The following is a 10,795-nucleotide window of genomic DNA, read 5'->3' as shown; positions in this document are numbered from 1 at the left end:
AAATGCTTTGGTGTAATCAATAAAGCAGAAGTAGATGTTTTTCTGGAACTCTCTTGTTTATTCACCAATCTAACGGATGTTGGCAATTTGATCTCTGGTTCCTCTGGCTTTTCTAAATCCAGCTTGAACATCTGGAAGTTCATGGTTCACGTACTGTTGAAGCCTGGCTTGGAGAATAGAGGGAGGGGATTATAATGTTAATGAACATAGAGGTCAGCCCTGGGTTTATGTTTTATTTTTTAAATATTTATTTATTTACTTGGCTGCACCAGGTCTTAGCTATGGCCTATGAGATCTAGTTTCATGACCGGGAATAGAACCCAGACTCCAAGCACTGGAAGCATGGAGTATGAGCCTCTGGACAACCAGAGCAGTCCTCAATCCCTGCTTTAGGTTTAGGATTAGAGTCAGATAGGTATTCCTATAAAGAAGGGGATTCCTGAATTCACCAGCGTCTTCAGCTCCTCCCCCAACCTGTTGACACAAGAATATCTACCCTGGAATCTTTCTGCTGCCCTGCAGTCACTGGGTTCTTATTGATTTCAATACTACGCTTGCATTTTGCAAAAGTTCACCTGCAAGTATAGCATGAACATTAGGTTTTAGTGACCTAGAAAACATGGTTTTGCCATGGATTTTGCCTCCATGGAATTATTTTCAAGGATTCAGTTATACAGTACTTCAGATCTTAATTTAGGTAGAGGAAGCATCCTCTGGCATTTGGTTTAAAATAAGACTTCTCAGCAGAGGCTGGGAGGCATAGGTGACTGGCATAGCCAGTGTTTAGGCCGAGCTGCCACAGTGCTACTGGCAGCAGTGGTGGGCCTTCAGGAGACAGCGCTAAAGGGAAGATAAGCAAGATTGGAACAAGGAGAAGAAAGGCATTGAGCAAGGTGGTAATTCAGAGATTACCATCTACTTTGACCAAGGAGCAACTTCAGGAACATCTTCAGCCTATGCCTGAGCATGATTATTTTGAGTTTTTTTTCTAATGATATTAGTATGTATCTTAATGTTTGCAAGAGCATACATCAGCTTTTAAAGCCAAGAGGACATTATTTTGTTCAGGGATCATTTTGATGGTTATGATGGTTATTCCTTGACAATAAAGGTCAGGAATATCCTGCCATCTTAGAATTTGCACCTTTTCAAAAAGCTTCAAAAAAGAAGACTAAGAAAAGAGATACTAAAATTGGGACTATTGATGATGATCCAGAATATAGAAAATTTTTAGAGAGCTATGCTGCAGATAATGAGAAAATGACATCTACTCCAGAGACACTGCTAGAGGAAATAGAAGCAAAAAATAGAGAACTAACAGCTAAAAAGGCATCTCCACTTTTGAGCTTCCTGAAAAACAAGCAGAAGATAAGAGAAGAAAGGAGCTGGCGAGAAATAGAAGGAAAAAGACAAAGAGGAGAGAGGAAGAAGTGGAAAGCAGAAGAGAAACAAAAGCAGAAAGATATAGAAAAGCTAAAGAAGATAGACAGAGTTCCAGAAAGGGACAAATGAAAGGATGAACCAAAGATTAAGCTGCTCAAGAAGCCAGAAAAAGGAGATGAAAATGCACTGGACAAAAAAGCTCAAGATTGGACAAAGAGAATCTGAGTGATGAAAGAGCCAGTGGGCAAAGCTGTACACTGCCCAGGAGTTCTGAGGGTGAATTTAAAGATGAAAAGTCTAAAAGACCTGAAGATAAGAGTGGCAGAGAATACAGGGAGAGGGAGCGGGATTATGAATGAGACCAAGAGCTCATTCTGCGGGAGAGAGAGAGGCTGAAGTGGCAGGAAGAAGAGATCTGCAGGCAGAAGGAGCGCTACGAGAAGGAGAAGGCTTGCAAGAGAAAGGAAAAAGAAATGAAGAAAGAGAAAGAAGCACTTTGGGATAAAGGAAAGAAGCCTGACGGCAACTCAGGAAAAAAAAAAAAACTGACAAGAAAGAAGTGGTTAAGAGATACTGCATAAGAAACAAGGATCGCCCAGCAATGCAGCTTTACCAGCCAGGAGCTAGAAGCTGAAATCAACTCTGTCCCTCTGAGACCAGCACCAGGACTGGAGATTCAACCATAGAAATAAAGCAGGAAAGTGGTATTAACCATAGAAAAGAAGAAAGCGAGGAGTGATAAGTCCAAATGGCCTTAGGTGTCCTGACTTTCTGCAGCCAAAGAGCATGAAATTAAGCAATCCTGAAGCGCCTTTGGGGCAAAGGAATAGAGAGAGAGAGAAAAGGCGTTGCTGTGCTGGTGGGGAACACTGAAGAGGAGTATGTTTTGTGTCAAGGCAGGAAGCCGATTGCAGGTTCAGATTGGAAGTACAATTTTCATGTTTTTATGCAGTTTCTACAAATTAAATTTAAAATGTCAGATAAAGCTGATGGAGAGAGGACATGCATCACAGTTTGCAGGCAAGAAATGTCATGAGAGGACTTATTTAAGTATGACATGAGAAGAAGACATGAGAACTGGCTTTAAAATCTAAAGGTTTTGTTAATCCTTGATTGAATTTTCTTAAATTTCAATGGAGCAGAGTCAGTGTGAAGTCTCATTCAGATCTAGTTATAGTCATTGTTGGTGATAACAGTTGACTTTGTGTAGTGTAGAAGCAAGAAGCATGTAATACAAGTACAGTGAAGGATATAACACATTTTCATTTATGCAGAAATTTAAACAGTCATGTCATGTCAATATCTTATGTCCTAAAGTTTTAGGATTAGTTTCGGTACTGCTACCCACTCCAGTATTCTGGCCTGGAGAATTGCATGGACTGTGTAGTCCATGGGGTTGCAAACAGTCGGACACCACTGAGCAACTTTCACTTTCACTTTAGTTCTTCGTTTGATTACTTGAGATTAGTATAAATTTAAAAAAAAAAATAACCTTTTGCCTTTAGCAATTTTTATATTCATGAAGTTTAACCCTTAGTTGGTGCTTGACAATCCAATCTTTGCTTGACCTTAGTTTCATGAGCTGAGTGTCTACCTTCTCCAGGAGGGAAATTGCACCAGTATTTGTTTCAGTTAAATAGTAACTTAGCTTGTCTTGCATTGATGTCAATAAATATCAACAGCACTCAAAAAAAAAAAAAAAAGAAAGAAAGAAAGACATCTCAGCAAAACTTAACACTTTGGGGAGAAAGGAGAAAAATATATATTAATCTCCTTTTGTTGGTAATTTATGATACATCTTCCAGAAAGGCTCTATTACAGAATCAAAGCAGGTTACAGCTTTGAGAAGCTGGAAGTGGAGTCTGACTTCTAGAGAATGAGTTCTCTTGCTCAAATGTTATGAAAACAGAAAAGCCACAGAGTGTATCCTACTGCTTTTTTGCCACGTTGTCTGATGATGTTATTAATAAATTACTTATCTCATGAAACATTAAACACGTAAGAATGTCTGAATTTGCCAGTGATAAGATACTACCCTGGAGAGTTGGAAAGTTTCAAAGGATTTAGCCTATCTCCATAAATATAAGAAGATTTGGGGCTTTAATGATAAATAATTAGTATGTTATCTGAAAGCAGTTATCTGAAATTAGTATGTTATCAGAAAGTGTTATCTGCAATAATAATATGAAAGTTTAAGAAACAAGAATTTGTTGGTGACAAAAGTCTTTATAATATCATCCACTCAAGATTTCTTACAGATTAAGAGATGTTAAGCTTCAATATGCCAAGTATCATATCTGTCTAACCTGTTATTTTACCAAGCAAAGGCCAAGATGAGTTGATTATGTGTGTGTGCCTGCCAAGTCTCTTCAGTAGTGTCCGACTCTTTGTGACCCTATGAACTGTATGGGATTCTCCAGGCAGGAATTGTGAGTGAGTTGCCATGCCTCCTCCAGGGGTTCTTCCTAACCCAGGAACCTGCATCTCTTGCACCTCCTATATTGGGCACTCCTGTACTAGTGCCACCTGGGAAACCCCTGAGTTGAATATAGGTGCTAACAAATTATAAAGTCTATATAACATTTAGAAAGAGAAAAAAAAAAAAAAAAAAAACACCAAAAACACTAGAAAACCAACCAAAACATGCTTCCTTCAAATCTTGAAGGAAAAGGGGATTATTTTGGATGCATGTTCATCTTCTAATAGCAGTAGAGAAAGACTTGAATTATCCATAATCAAGGAAGACCTTTTAAAACAATTTCAGCCAGGAATGCTAACTCAAAATATCGTAACTAGTGAATCATTTTTGTTTTTTCCATGCAATACCAGAGCTTGAGCATACTGACACTCATGGATTTATACCCATGGAGCAAAGATTTTCTCCAATGCCTAAGCTGTTCAATATTAAGCAGTTCCAAATGCACTTAATTTTTGGTTTCCTTTTCTTCAAGCTTCAGTCTCTATTTGTTACCTGCTCTATTTACTTACTTCTAAAACACATAGCTAATAGCTTTTCACAGAGTAACATCTGCTTTTAAAGAGAACTCATAGTGTGCTATTTTCAGGTTATCTTGTAATTGATTGTTTTTAATGGATGGGTCTTTTTGTTTAACTAAGGATTTCTGACCTTTAAGACTGTTAGTATTTCCAGGTGATATTTACTCTGTTGATCTCTGGCTTTCATTGTTTCTCTGCACTCCTGTGTGTAGTGTCTGTATTTAAACTGGTGATTTCATGTGTTTTTAAACTAAACACTCAATCTCTTTGGTTTGTATACTTTCTGGTCTGGGCCTATGGAAAGACTCTCCCAATGCATTAGAGAGATTTTGAAATTTTGGTTTCAGATAAACTCTAGCGCTCCTTGTTGGAGGAGAAGAGCTCTTTGATGTGGCTTAACAACTCTACTTTATTTTCGATTTTGATTTTTGTTCTTTATAGCTAATAATATCAGCCTAATAACTAGTAATATTGGCATTTCAGAAAGGAGAAAACAATTTTTTGATAAGACCTCCACACTATGGATTATTTGCTACTTTCTGGGAATGATAAGGCTAAAATGGTACAGTTAAAGTAATGCTATGTATTTCCCCAAGGATAAGATTGGGTTACAAATGATTTACTAGATGGTCTGAGATCAAGTCTCATAGGCTGTGGATAAGACAGAGGATATGCCCACAGTTAAGGTCCGTCTAGTCAAGGCTATGGTTTTTCCAGTGGTCATGTATGGATGTGAGAGTTGGACTGTGAAGAAGGCTGAGCGCCGAAGAATTGATGCTTTTGAACTGTGATGTTGGAGAAGACTCGAGAGTCCCTTGGACTGCAAGGAGATCGAACCAGTCCATTCTGAAGGAGATCAGGCCTGGGATTTCTTTGGAAGGACTGATGCTAAAGCTGAAACTCCAGTACTTTGGCCACTTCATGCGAAGAGTTGACTCATTGGAAAAAACTCTGATGCTGGGAGGGATTGGGGGCAGGAGGAGAAGGGGATGACAGAGGATGAAACGGCTAGATGGCATCACTGACTCGATGGACGTGAGTCTGAGTGAACTCTGGGAGTTGGTGATGGACAGGGAGGCCTGACGTGCTGCTATTCATGGGGTCGCAGAATCGGACACGACTGAGAGACAACTGAACTGAACTGACTGAGCAGTGAAATAAAGTTTAAAAATGCTTAAGGAGGTTCTGAAGGAAATAATCAAATAAAGGGTGTGTTAACATAAAAAGGGTCAGTGGAATGAATGCTTCTTATCTTAATAATTTGTTCTACCCTTATGGGCTCGTAAACCCATAAGCAAGGTTGAACCTCCAGTGTCCATTACCTGGAATTCTGAGACTAATGCCTCCTGCTCTCAGCCCATCTGTCTGGATTCAGGCCTGTCCAATGGCATGGCCCCCAGAGTGAGGAGCCGAAATGGGAGTGGCACCGTGACTCTGACTCAATGCACCAAAGTGGATACCATCCGGTCTTTCCCCATGACTGTTATGTTAGCTACTCAATGTTCATGGAGAACTTGGAAATCTCTCAGGAGGGGTCTTTGAAGAATAAAAGCAGTGATCAAAGTGAGATACTTAAACTGTCCCCGCAAGCAAGAAAATGCAACAAATACCATTCCATTTCCTGGCTTTCAAAACTTGAGGAAAAAAAAAAAAATAAGAGGTTTAGCACTAAAGTGCATTTAAGAAAGTAAAATCAAGACAGTATAGCTGAAGCTGGGAGAGGAGGGAACACATGGAGTAAAAATTCCCTCAGAGCCCACGGAGAGCAATAAGAGTTCTCATTTAACCTCAGAAAATGACTTGAGAATCACTTGTACTTTGAAACGATTCTAAATTGCAAACTAATTTCCCAGTGGGATATGTTGATGGCCTACTGTACACAGCATAAATAATGAGTTTGCAACCAGGACCCCAAATAAAGCAGTTCATGTTTGTGGAATTTATGAACAATTTTTTTCCCCATCTGACATTGCAATGTTAATGCTTCCAGTTAGGAGTTTTACTGTGTCAGCAGGTGAATTCCCTGGCAGTAAGTCAAGCTTTAATGGAACATGCTGGTAGGAATGATTATGCTGCTGTAGTGTAAAACTCCAGCGTTGGTATTAGGCTTCTAAAACACATGGGCACAGCCTGCTACCTACACTGATTGCAGATGTTCTTGGCTGTTTGACTTTAACGCTACACTTCAAATTGACCACGAGGAAGTAAGATTTCTCGCTTATAAGGAATCTTAGAACTGGAAAATGTAATATATAGCCAAACCTTCTTTTCTATGTAAGAAAGAAATCTGAGGCTTGAGAAGTTACATGGCTGATGAGACGATATCCACTGTAAATGGGAGAACTGGGATGCTAAATTAGACTTCAATTCTCAGTTCGTGTCTCTTTCAAGGATACTGCCTTTTGCTGAACAAGAAAAAGGTGAGTGTAACACATTTTATAAATGTGCTTAAGAAAAGCAGACAAAAATAAAAATTTGAAGTATAACTTCATAACAGAAAATGAAATGTACAATCTGGTGTATATGAGTATTCAGACATCTCTGACTAGAAGACTGATACACAGTGAAAAATGATTTTTTACAAAGCTTCATCCTCAAAGTTAAAATATTACTAGACCAGAGTTAATATGATGCTGATAAACAACTCGATGAGGTGAAGATCAAATGGTCCTTACCTACCTGTAGAAACAATGGATATTTCCTAAGAAAAGCTTGTGTGCCATGTGTCTTAGGAGGGGGTGGCCAGGTTATACTCAGCCATAACTCTTCTGACATCATTTGACTGCATCTCTACTGTGGAAGACACATGGTTTCCTCCACAGGAGCCATGTTCAAATTCTTAACCACTTATCCCAGGGTGTTTCCTCTGCTACATGGTATGGTATGGATTCTGCCCATCAGAACAGTTCCAAGCATCTTGACATTCACATAAATTGACAAATAGTGTTGCTCTATTACATCTTCATTAGACCCCTCCCCAAACCTAAACGTAAGATTTGAGTTCTAGCCTAGCCTGAGAATTCTATGCCTAGCCACCATTCTAAGACATCCCACCTGGACCTGGGTGTCAATGAGCAGTCCTCTCCTCATCAGCTCCTTTTCTTCTTCTTTCCATCAACTAGTCAACCTCTTTTCAAATCTTCTACTTGACTCCTTCATTGTCATTCTTTATAGACAAACATCCTTTTCCATTTTCATAAAAAAAGTCAAGAACACCTCAAACTGGGACTTTCCTGGTGGTCCAGTGGTTACGACTCTGCACTCTCAGTGCAGGGGTGTGGGTTCAATCTCTGGTCGGGGAACTAAGACCCTGCACTCCACACTGTTGTTTACTCGCTAAGTCATGTCCGATTCTTTTGTCAGCTCATGGACTGTAGCCTGCCAGGCCCCTCTCTCCATGGGAGACCCAGAGATAGAACCCGCAACTCCTGTGGCTCCTGCGTTGGCAGGCCGATTCTTTACCACTGAGCCACCTGAAAAGCCCTTCAGATGCTTCCCCTTTATACATTTTTAGTACACTCTTTAGAACTTAATTTTCACAGATTCAAGCATCAATAATAATACTCTTCCCAACTTGAAGATTATGCTTGTTCCCAAGACCAGCCTATTCTTATTTCTAGCAGTCTATAATATGTACATAGGTAGAACTGTTTATATATAGAGTGCAAAGAGTGGATTTTAAAAACAACCATGTATGAATCACAAAAACTATTAAAATCTAAAAATGCTTAAACATTTCCTTCAGAATCCAAAGGCAGTAAATATATTTAAAATATATTTAGAGCATCTGTCCAAAGACTGCCATAAAAGGTATGTACTGGTGCTGGAGATTTCTTTTGCACTTGTTTTGGTATCTCTGGACTGAACTGTGAGTTAGACATAAGCCAGTCAGTGCCCATGATGTGAAGAGCTCTCAATATGTTCATATACCTCCAGAGTCAGACGTTTCACAAACCTCCAAGTATGATAAAATCCTTAAAGATAAGGTTTAATATTATTATTCTAAAATACATGCTTCCAAGTGCTAAGTTCTTCATGGAGCATTATGCAGGGTACTGGTGACAGAAGGACTAATTCTGCTCATTTATGTCCACAATTGGAAACAAAGCTAGTATCAGCCAACATAACTCAGCTGACATTATTCTAAAATATCCTCCTCCCACTTGAAGTAGGATTTCATATTTGCAGAAAATATTTATCCCAAGCTGCAAGCAATATTACATTGACTCTTTGTTTCAAACTATTCATCACCATATTTAGATAGGTTTAAATGCCAAGTCAGGTATCTTTCAACACATTGTAAGAATGAGGAAAATGGTGGAAAAGATTATACATTATTTAAAAATGCACTGATTTAATCAATGCAATGTAAAGGCTATCAGTGGGACAGCAGCATACCCTGTGCTTACCAACTTTTGACCAAGCAGATGGTCATTTTGTCACTGGTTAACTTGGATGGGTCTGTGTAGATCCATGACAGTGTGATCTGGACAATTTTGTCAGGAGCTGAGGGAAGTGGGGCATTCAGTCATCTAGGCTTCACATTTGCTTGAATGCCAGGTAGAAAATATGAAGACATTTTATTTTCTGAACTGTGTCTGTGTCCTGAGCCCTACAGTGATATTCAAAGTCAAATTGCTTTCTCGTATCTTTCATCACAGCATGATTTTTAAATTAAAAATAAGTGTTTGCCCTTTCCCTTTTAGTTGCTAATTATCCCTTAGGTAAAAGGGATGAAAAGTTAAGCTGCAAAACCCAGCTATATATATATATATTTTTTTTTTTTTGCAGGAAGCAATGTTTTAAATTAACTCATTTATTTCTTTTATAAGTCCTATTACTGATACCTACAATGTATCTGTCACAGAACTGGGCAAAAGGAAGGCAAATACAGAGATATCCCCTCTGCTTTCAAGAAGGGTATAAATTATTGGACAAAATAAAAGTGAAATGTTAGTTGCTCAGTCGTGGCTGACTTATTGCAACCCCATGGATTGTAGCCTGCTAGCCTTCTCTGTCCTTGATATTCTCCAGGCAAGAATATTGGAGTGGGTTGCCATGCCCTTCTCCAGAGATCTTCCCGACTGACTCAGGGATCGAAATTGGGTCTCCTGGATTGCAGGCAGATTCTTTACTATCTGAGCCACCAAGATTCAGGAAGGTATAATTTCTTGAAGAAGACACACAGAATTAGGTAACAGTGGAATATGGTAAGTACTTTAGTGGTAATATGAATAAATACTATGAAAGTGAAAATGTTAGTTGCTCAGTTGTGTCTGACTCTTTGTGACCCCATGAGCTGTATGACCTGTAGCTTGTCAGGCTTCTCTGGCCATGGAATTCTCACCCAAGAATACAAGAGTGGGTTGCCATTTTCTTCTCTAATAAATGTTATGGAAAACACATTTTAAAAATTTACACATTTTGGGGTTTAGCTGATAGCCTTATAGAGAAGAAATCTTTTGCCTTAATTAGTGAATAGGAACTGACCTGAGAAGGGGGCTTGCTTTATATATAAGTAAAAAAGCATTGTTTCAAGATGGTCTGGTCTTTTAACTTCTGCAGCTGCAGTTGAAGAAGACTATGGAATTGCGAAGCAGTGAAGAAGGAAGTGACCTTTCTTCTGGATCAAAGGAAAACCATGTGATAAGTGACCTTGAGCTTTCATCTCAAGAGTTATTTTTATTTCATCTTAATTTTAGGAGATTTATAAATCTCTACACCTCACAGACTTGAAGTTGGGATGCTTATACAGACATTTCAAAATACAGAAAAGATTTTGTAACTCTCAGTGGTTACCGACATGCCTTAGATGTAAGGCAGAATCAATTAGGAATCAAAAGATTTACCACAATGATACGAGTGAGGAATTGTGACTAATAGAGGTATAAAGGTTGTAGGAATGACAGTTGACAAACTGCAGTTGCAGAGATTAAGAGTTTTCCAGTATTACCATGGAGGATTTCACACCCTAATAGAGCCAATGTTTCACAGATAACAAGAGAAGTCAAAGTCATAGAATTATAATGATGAAGAAAGATCAGAATGAAGACCCCTTCATCCCATTGCTTCTAGATAAGGTTAAAAATACCATGGGGAAGAAGCAATCCCATTTAGTAGGTTACAATTATAGGCGCATATTACTTTTCATGCGATGTGTGGCCCAAAGGTGAATCTTGTATTGTTTAGCTGCAAATTTCTTGACATGTGAGTGGCTGTCCATAAGTATTTACAGAACAAATGCTACACAGTTAATTGTTCATTCCACAAAGTAGCTTTTTTCCCCCCATATTAACCCTTTATTGGTTATGATAAAGTTCATGTTAAAAGAAGCTCTTCTGTTCTTCCTAAAATGCAAGTCTTAGAAGGAAAAGGATACACCAGACTTGTATAGCTGCTGCTAAGTTATTTCAGT

General features: G+C 38.8%; 1 pseudogene; it reads left to right on the top strand.

Annotated features, from left to right (window-relative positions):
• The first annotated feature begins 342 nt into the window (after positions 1-342).
• On the top strand, positions 343-2,122 carry LOC138097987 (regulator of nonsense transcripts 3B pseudogene; annotated as a pseudogene).
• Positions 2,123-10,795: the final 8,673 nt, after the last annotated feature.

Source organism: Capricornis sumatraensis, chromosome 22 (assembly GCF_032405125.1).
Source record: "Capricornis sumatraensis isolate serow.1 chromosome 22, serow.2, whole genome shotgun sequence".
In the NCBI taxonomy this organism is placed as follows: Eukaryota; Metazoa; Chordata; class Mammalia; order Artiodactyla; family Bovidae; genus Capricornis; species Capricornis sumatraensis.
Note: the sequence above shows the minus strand (reverse complement) of the source record. Positions and strands in the feature narration are given on the sequence as shown.